The 9,848-nt window shown below is 36.1% G+C and overlaps 1 pseudogene; it reads right to left on the bottom strand.

The window, feature by feature from the left end:
• Window positions 1–5,969: 5,969 nt before the first annotated feature.
• LOC103018821 (E3 ubiquitin-protein ligase ZFP91-like) lies at window positions 5,970–6,606 on the bottom strand (annotated as a pseudogene).
• Window positions 6,607–9,848: the final 3,242 nt, after the last annotated feature.

Raw genomic sequence — 9,848 nt, 5'->3', positions numbered from 1 at the left:
ACCTGAAAAGAATTCAGAATAATGATAGTAAATATCATCCAAAATCTTGGATATAGAATGGAGAAAATACAAGAAAAGTTTAAAAAAGACCTAGAAGAACTAAAGAGCAAACAAACAATGATGAACAACACAATAAATGAAATGAAAAATTCTCTAGAAGGGATCAATAGCAGAATAACTGAGGCAGAAGAAGGGATAAGTGACCTGGAAGATAAAATAGTGGAAATAACTACTGCAGAGCAGAATAAAGAAAAAAGAATGAAAAGAACTGAGGACAGTCTCAGAGACCTCTGTGACAACATTAAACACAACAACATTTGAATTATAGGAGTCCCAGAAGGAGAAGAGAAAAAGAAAGGGACTGAGAAAATATTTGAAGAGATTACAGTTGAAAACTTCCCTAATATGGGAAAGGAAATAGTTAATCAAGTCCAGGAAGCACAGAGAATCCCATACAGGATAAATCCAAGGAGAAACATGCCAAGACACATATTAATCAAACTATCAAAAATTAAATACAAAGAAAAAATATTAAAAGCAGCAAGGGAAAAAAAGCAGATAACATACATGGGAATCCCCATAAGGTTAACAGCTGAACTTTCAGCAGAAACTCTGCAAGCCAGAAAGGAGTGGCAGGACATATTTAAAGGGAGGAAAGGGATAAACCTACCACCAAGATTACTCTACCCAGCAAGGATCTCATTCAGATTCAATGGAGAAATTAATAACTTTACAGACAAGCAAAAGCTAAGAGAATTCAGCACCACCAAACCAGTTTTACAACAAATGCTAAAGGAACTTCTCTAGGCAGGAAACACAAGAGAAGGAAAGGACCTACAATAACAAACCCAAAACAATTAAGAAAATGGTAATAGGAACATACATATTGATAATTACCTTAAATGTAAATGGATTAAATACTCCAACCAAAGGACATAGACTGGCTGAATGGACACAAAAACAAGACCCGTACATATGCTGTCTACAAGAGAGCCACTTCAGACCTAGGTACACATACAGACTGAAAGTGAGGGGATGGAAAAAAATATTCCATGCAAATGGAAATCAAAAGAAAGCAGGAGTGGCAATTCTCATATCACACAAAATAAACTTTAAAATAAAGACTATTACAAGAGACAAGGACACTACATAATGATCAAGGGATCGATCCAAGAAGAAGATATAACAATTGTAAATATTTATGCACTCAACAGAGGAGCACCTCAATACATAAGGCAAATACTAACAGTCATAAAAGGGGAAATCGACAGTAACACAATCATAGTGAAGGATTTTAACACCCCACTTTCACCAATGGACAGATCATCCAAAATGAAAATACATAAGGAAACACAAGCTTTAAATGATACACTAAACAAGATGAACTTAATTGATATTTATGGGACATTCCATCCAAAAACAACAGAATACAAATTATTCTCAAGTGCTCATGGAAGATTCCCCAGAATAGATCATATCTTGGGTCACAAATCAAGCCTTGGTAAATTTAAGAAAATTGAAATCATATCAAGTATCTTTTCTGACCACAACACTTTGAGACCAGATATCAATTCCAGGAAAATATCTATAAAAAATGCAAATACATGGAGGCTAAACAATACACGACTTAATAACCAAGAGATCACTGAAGACATCAAAGAGGAAGTCAAAAAATAACTAGAAACAAATGACAATGAAAACACGACGACCCAAAACGTATGAGATGCAGCAAAAGCAGTTCTAAGAGGGAAGTTTATAGCAATACAATTGTAACTTAGGAAACAAGAAACATCTCAAATAAACAATCTAACCTTACACCTAAAGCAATTAGAGAAAGAAGAATAAAAAAACCCCAAAGTTAGCAGAAGGAAAGAAATCATAAAGATCAGATCAGAAAAAAATCAAAAAGAAATGAAGGAAACGATAGCAAAGATCAATAAAACTAAAAGCTGGTTCTTTGAGAAGATAAACAAAATTGATAAACCATTAGCCAGACTCATCAAGAGAAAAAGGGAGAAGACTCAAATCAATAGAATTAGAAATGAAAAAGGAGTAGTAACAACTGACACTGCAGAAATACAAAGGATCATGAGAGATTACTACAAGCAACTATATGCCAATAAAATAGACAACCTGGAAGAAATGGACAAATTCTTAGAAATGCACAACCTTCCGAGACTGAACCAGGAAGAAATCGAAAATATGAACAGACCAATCACAAGCACTGAAATTGAAACTGTGATTAAAAAGCTTCCAACAAAAAAGCCCAGGACCAGGTGGCTTCACAGGCGAATTCTATCAAACATTTAGAGAAAAGCTAAAACTTATCCTTCTCAAACTCTTGCAAAATATAGCAGAGGGAGGAACACTAGCAAACTCCTTCTACAAGGCCACCATCACCCTGATACCAAAACCAGACAAAGATGACACAAAGAAAGAAAACTACAGGCCAATATCACTGATGAACATAGATGCAAAAATCCTCAACAAAATACTAGCAAACAGAATCCAGCAGCACATTAAAAGGATCATACACTATGATCAAGTGGGGTTTATCCCAGGAATGCAAGGATTCTTCAATATATGCAAATAAATCAATGTGATACACCATATTAACAAATTGAAGGAGAAAAACCATATGCTCATCTTAATCGATGCAGAGAAAGCTTTTGAGAAAATTCAACTCCCATTTATGATAAAAACCCTTCAGAAAGTAGGCATAGAGGCAACTATCCTCAACATAATAAAGGCCATATAGGACAAACCCACAGCCAATATTGTCCTCAGTGGTGAAAAACTGAAACCATTTCCACTAAGATTAGGAACAAGACAAGGTTGCCAACTATCACCACTATGATTCAACATAGTTTTGGAAGTATTAGCCACAGCAATCAGAGAAGAAAAAGAAATAAAAGGAATCCAAATCAGAAAAGAACGAGTAAAGATGTCATGGTTTGCAGATGACATGATACTGTACATAGAGAATCCTAAAGATGCTACCAGAAAACTACTAGAGCTAATCAATGAATTTGGTAAAGTTGCAGGATACAAAATTAATACACAGAGATCTCTAGCATTCCTAAACAGTAATGATGAAAAATCTAAAAGTGAAATTAAGAAATCACTCCCATTTACCATTGCAACAAAAAGAATAAAATATCTAGGAATAAACCTACCTAAAGAGACAAAAGACCTGTATGCAGAAGATTATAAGACACTGATGTAAGAAATGAAAGATAATACAAATAGATGGAGCGATATACCATATTCTTGGATTGGAAGAATCAACATTGTGAAAATGACTCTACTACCCAAAGCAATCTACAGATTCAACGCAATCCCTATCAAACTACCACTGGCATTTTTCAAAGAACTAGAAGAAAAAAATTCACAATTTGTATGGAAACACAAAAGACCCCGAGTAGCCAAAGCAATTTGAAAAAGAAACACGGAGCTGGAAGGATCAGGCTCCCTGACTTCAGACTATACTACAAAGCTACAGTAATCAAGACAGTATGGTACTGGCACAAAAACAGAAATATAGATCAATGGAACAGGTTAGAAATCCCAGAGATAAACCCACACACATATGGTCACCTTATCTTTCATAAAGGAGGCAAGAATATACAGTGGAGAAAAGACAGCCTCTTCAATAAGTGGTGCGGGGAAAACTGGGCAGCTACATGTAAAAGAATGAAATTAGAACACTCCCTAACACCGTACACAAAAATAAACTCAAAATGGATTAAAGACCTAAATGGAAGGCCAGACAGCATCAAACTCTTAGAGGAAAACATAGGCAGAACACTCCATGACATAAATCACAGCAAGATCCTTTTTGACCCACCTCCTAGAGAAATGGAAATAAAAACAAAAATAAACAAATGGGACCTAATGAAACTTAAAAGCTTTTGCACAGCAAAGGAAACCATAAACCAGACAAAAAGACAACCCTCAGAATGGGAGAAAATATTTGCAAATGAAGCAACTGACAAAGGTTTAATCTCCATAATTTACAAGCAGCTCATGCAGCTCAATATCAAAAAAACAAACAACCCAATCCAAAAATGGGCAGAAGACCTAAATAGACATTTCTCCAAAGAAGATATACAGATTGCCAACAGACACATGAAAGAATGCTCAGCATCATTAATCATTAGAGAAATACAAATCAAAACTACAATGAGATATCATCTCACACCGGTCAGAAGGGCCATCATCAAAAAATCTAGAAACAATAAATGCTGGAGAGGGTGTGGAGAAAAGGGAGCCCTCTTGCACTGTTGGTGGGAATGTAAATTGATACAGCCACTATGGAGAACAGTATGGAGGTTCCTTAAAAAACTAAAAATAGAACTACCATATGACCCAGCAATCCCACTACTGGGCATATACCCTGAGAAAACCATAATTCAAAAAGACACATGCACCCCAATGTTCATTGCAGCTCTATTTACAATAGCCAGGATATGGAAGCAACTTAAGTGTCCATCAACAGATGAATGGATAAAGAAGATGTGGCACATATATACAATGGAATATTACTCAGCCATGAAAAGAAATGAAATTGAGTTATTTGTAGTGAGGTAATTGGACTTAGAGTCTGTCATACAGAGTGAAGTAAGTCAGAAAGAGAAAAACAAATACCGTATGCTAACACATATATATGGAATCTAAGAAAGAAATTTTAAAAAAAGGTCATGAAGAACCTAGGGGAAAGACAGCAATAAAGACACAGACCTACTAGAGAATGGACTTGAGGATATGGGGAGGGGGAAGGGTAAGCTGTGACAAAGTGAGATAGTGGCATGGACATATATACACCGCCAAACTTAAAATAGATAGCTAGTGGGAAGCAGCCGCCTAGCACACGGAGATCAGCTCGGTGCTTTGTGACCACCTAGAGGGGTAGGATGGGGGGTGAGAGGGAGGGAGACACAAGAGGGAAGAGATATGGGAACATATGTATATGTATAACTGATTCACTTTGTTATAAAGCAGAAACTAACACACCATTGTAAAGCAATTATACTCCAATAAAGATGTTAATAAATAAATAAGTAAGTAAGTAAGTAAATAAATAAATAAATAAATAAATAAACAAATAAATAAATAGCTGAGTACAAGATCTTGGATTAAAAAAAAAAATCACAAACCCTGGCAACAGTTTTATTAGTAGGAAAAAAATACTTTCATTCAAACCAAAACCTGAGACAATATAACCTATGTTTTATCTAGATCTTATAAATATCCCTCATCTGTTTCAAAAAAGAGAAAAGCAGGCAATTTTAATATTTGAATATTAAAAGACCTTACAAACATTTTTAAATAGTATCTTTTAGAATATATCACCTCTTCATATTAGTGAATTCTGCATTTTGACCTATTCCATTTTCATCAAATTTGCCTGCTTTAATATAAGAAATTTAAAACATGTTTAAATTTTCTCCTCAAATTAGAGTATTGAAAAATCTGTTCCACCTGTTTGTCTTCACAATTTACAATTCCTGGTGAAAATTTAATACCTTATAGATATCTGTGAAAAACAAATCATACAATTTAGTTTTCTTTGCAAGGAATATTTAGTAAAACAACTGAAATAAAACAACCCATGCAGTGTTTGGCACAAAACATAAATTTAGTAAGTGCATAATATTTCTAAAGTGAAATTTATAAATAATAGATAAATTTTCCATAAAAAGTATAAATCCTTTCCACTTAATTATTGTTTCATGCTAAAATTGTTTTTCTTATTTTATATTTCAAAGTTCCTGAAATAGTCATCACAAACAATTATGCTGAAAGGAAAATAATTATTTCTCTTTAAAATGGTATATTAGAGAATTTTTGAAAATTCTAATTTTTTTAAAATTTTACTAGATTTTAAATGCTTTAATTTTTTTTTTTGTCCTTTTTGTCTTTTAAATACAAAGTCTTAGCTGTCCCTGTGCCCAGAGTCTTCCCTTCCACTAAGGTTCAGTAGAGTCTGAATCTTCAATCAGAACCTCTGTGGTAGCAGCGAGTATATCCGAGTTCATGACCAGTCCTTCAGCGCCTCCACTGCTGCCACTTTGTACAAAGATCTTCCCATCAGCCATCAGGCTCACTGGTTCCTTCCCACTACAGTATGACTTTGACATCACTTCAGCTTCTAGCAGGAGGCACTCTCCAGAGGTGGTGTTTCCCAAGGGCTCAAGAAGAAGAGGAAGACCCTGACCGTCTGCAGGTTGTTTCAGGGACTCTGGATTAGTGCCCAAGATATCTGTGCTGGTTATGAGGGCGCCTGCATTGGCAGCCAGAGCTTCGGCAATCAGCATCTCAGGGTGGCTTTTTGCTTTGTGAGCCACTACGCTGTCCTTCTTCTCATTTTTTTTTTTTTGCCACAGATATTGCAAGAAAACAGGTAGAAGGAGTCTGCATCATGATTCTTCATGTGCCAATTAAGGGATGCCTTTTGCCGACAAGTAAATCCACAGATCTCGCATTGTAATGGCTTCTTGCCAGCGTGAATCATCCGGTGCACTGCCAGATTGTGGGAACTCTTGAAGGCCCGAGCACAGTATTCACAGATATAATCTCTTTGATCTGTATGATGTTTGGCATGTCATAGAAGTTACTTCTGGAGCCTGAAGAGTCGCCCACAGGAGGGATGGGGACATAAGTATTTCTTCTTCAGCAAACGGTGGTATTTAATGTGGTGCTGCAAATAGCTAGTGTGAGCAAGAAGGTCCAAAATTCCACCCTGAGATCATGCTAATCACCTCCATTTTTAAATGTACAGAAGCCTGCAGCTTAATTATTATTTTTAACATCTTTATTAGAGTATAATTGCTTTAAAAGGGTGTGTCAGTTTCTGCTTTATAACAAAGTGAATCAGTTATACATATACATATGTTGCCATATCTCTTCCCTCTTGTGTCTCCCTCCCTCCCACCCTCCCTATCCCACTCCTCTAGGTGGTCACAAAGCACCGAGCTGATCTCCCTGTGCTATGCGGCTGCTTCCCACTAGCTATCTATTTTAAGTTTGGTAGTGTATATATGTCCATGCCACTCTCTCACTTTGTCACAGTTTACCCTTCCCCGTATCCTCAAGTCCATTCTCTAGTAGATTTGCATCTTTATTCCCATCTTGCCCCTAGGTTCTTCTGACCATTTTCTTTTTTTGTTTGTTTTAGATTCCATATATATGTGTTAGCATATGGTATTTGTTTTTCTCTTTCTGAGTTACTTCACTCTGTATGACAGATACTAGGTCCATCCACCTCACTACAAATAGCTCAATTTCATTTCTTTTTATGGCTGAGTAATATTCCATTGTATATATGTGCCACATCTTCTTTATCCATTCATCTGTTGATGGACACTTAGGTTGCTTCCATGTCCTGGCTATTGTAAATAGAGCTGCAATGAACATTGTGGTACATGCCTCTTTTTGAATTAAGGTTTTCTCAGGGTATATGCCCAGTAGTGGGATTGCTGGGTCATATGGTAATTCTATTTTTAGTTCTTTAATGAACTTCCATACTGTTCTCCATAGTGGCTGTATCAATTTACATTCCCACCAACAGTGCAAGAGGGCTCCCTTTTCTTCACACCCTATCCAGCATTTATTGTTTCCAGATTTTTTGATGATGGCCCTCTGACCGGTGTGAGATGATATCTCATTGTAGTTTTGATTTGTATTTCTCTAATGATGCTGAGCATTCTTTCATGTGTTTGTTGGCAATCTGTATATCTTCTTTGGAGAAATGTCTATTTAGGTCTTCTGCCCATTTTTGGATTGGGTTGTTTGTTTTTTTGATATTGAGCTGCATGAGTTGCTTGTATGTTTTGGAGATTAAACCTTTGTCAGTTGCTTCATTTGCAAATATTTTCTCCCATTCTGAGGGTTGTCTTTTCGTCGTGTTTATGGTTTCCTTTGCAGTGCAAAAGCTTTTAAGTTTCATTAGGTCCCATTTGTTTATTTTTGTTTTTATTTCCATTTCTCTAGGAGGTGGGTCAAAAAGGATCTTGCTGTGATTTATGTCATGGAGTGTTCTGCCTATGTTTTCCTCTAAGAGTTTGATGCTGTCTGGCCTTCCATTTAGGTCTTTAATCCATTTTGAGTTTATTTTTGTGTACGGTGTTAGGGAGTGTTCTAATTTCATTCTTTTACATGTAGCTGCCCAGTTTTCCCCGCACCACTTATTGAAGAGGCTGTCTTTTCTCCACTGTATATTCTTGCCTCCTTTATGAAAGATAAGGTGACCATATGTGTGTGGGTTTATCTCTGGGATTTCTAACCTGTTCCATTGATCTATATTTCTGTTTTTGTGCCAGTACCATACTGTCTTGATTACTGTAGCTTTGTAGTATAGTCTGAAGTCAGGGAGCCTGATCCCTCCAGCTCCGTGTTTCTTTTTCAAGATTGCTTTGGCTACTCGGGGTCTTTTGTGTTTCCATACAAATTGTGAAATTTTTTGTTCTAGTTCTTTGAAAAATGCCAGTGGTAGTTTCATAGGGATTGCATTGAATCTGTAGATTGCTTTGGGTAGTAGAGTCTTCTTCACAATGTTGATTCTTTCAGTCCAAGAACATGGTATATCTCTCCATCTATTTGTATCATCTTTAATTTCTTTCATCAGTGTCTTATAATTTTCTGCATACAGGTCTTTTGTCTCCTTAGGTAGGTTTATTCCTAGATATTTTATTCTTTTTGTGGCAGTGGTAATTGGGAGTGTTTTCTTCATTTCACTTTCAGATTTTTCATCATTACTGTTTAGGAATGCTAGAGATTTCTGTGCATTAATTTTGTATCCTGCTACTTTACCAAATTCATTGATTAGCTCTAGTAGTTTTCTGGTAGCATATTTAGGATTCTCTATGTATAGTATCATGTCATTTGCAAACAGTGACAGCTTTACTTCTTCTTTTCTGATTTGGATTCCTTTTATTTCTTTTTCTTCTCTGATTGCTGTGGCTAAAACTTCCAAAACTATGTTGAATAATAGTGGTAAGAGTGGGCAACCTTGTCTTGTTCCTGATCTTAGTGGAAATGGTTTCAGTTTTTCACCACTGAGGACAATATTGGCTGTGGGTTTGTCCTATATGTCCTTTATTATGTTGAGGAAAGTTCCTTCTATGCCTACTTTCTGCAGGGTTTTTATCATAAATTGTTTTGAATTTTGTCAGAAGCTTTCACTGCATCTATTGAGATGATCATATGGTTTTTCTCCTTCAATTTGTTAATATGGTGTATCACGTTGTTTGATTTGCATATATTGGAGAATCCTTGCATTCCTGGGGTAAACCCCACTTGATCATAGTGTATGATCCTTTTAATGTGCTGCTGGATTCTGTTTGCTAGTATTTTGTTGAGGATTTTTGCATCTATGTTCATCAGTGATATTGGCCTGTAGTTTTCTTTCTTTGTGTCATCTTTGTCTGGTTTTGGTATCAGGGTGATGGTGGCCTTGTAGAAGGAGTTTGCTAGTGTTCCTCCCTCTGCTATATTTTGCAAGAGTTTGAGAAGGATAAGTTTTAGCTTTTCTCTAAATGTTTGATAGAATTCGCCTGTGAAGCCACCTGGTCCTGGGCTTTTTTTGTTGGAAGCTTTTTAATCACAGTTTCAATTTCAGTGCTTGTGATTGGTCTGTTCATATTTTCGATTTCTTCCTGGTTCAGTCTCGGAAGGTTGTGCATTTCTAAGAGTTTGTCCATTTCTTCCAGGTTGTCCATTTTATTGGCATATAGTTGCTTGTAGTAATCTCTCATGATCCTTTGTATTTCTGCAGTGTCAGTTGTTACTACTCCTTTTTCATTTCTAATTCTATTGATTTGAGTCTTCTCCCTTTTTCTCTTGATGAG

Source organism: Balaenoptera acutorostrata, chromosome 5 (genome assembly GCF_949987535.1).
Source record: "Balaenoptera acutorostrata chromosome 5, mBalAcu1.1, whole genome shotgun sequence".
Classification (NCBI taxonomy): Eukaryota; Metazoa; Chordata; class Mammalia; order Artiodactyla; family Balaenopteridae; genus Balaenoptera; species Balaenoptera acutorostrata.
This window is presented reverse-complemented; position numbering and strand designations above follow the sequence as displayed.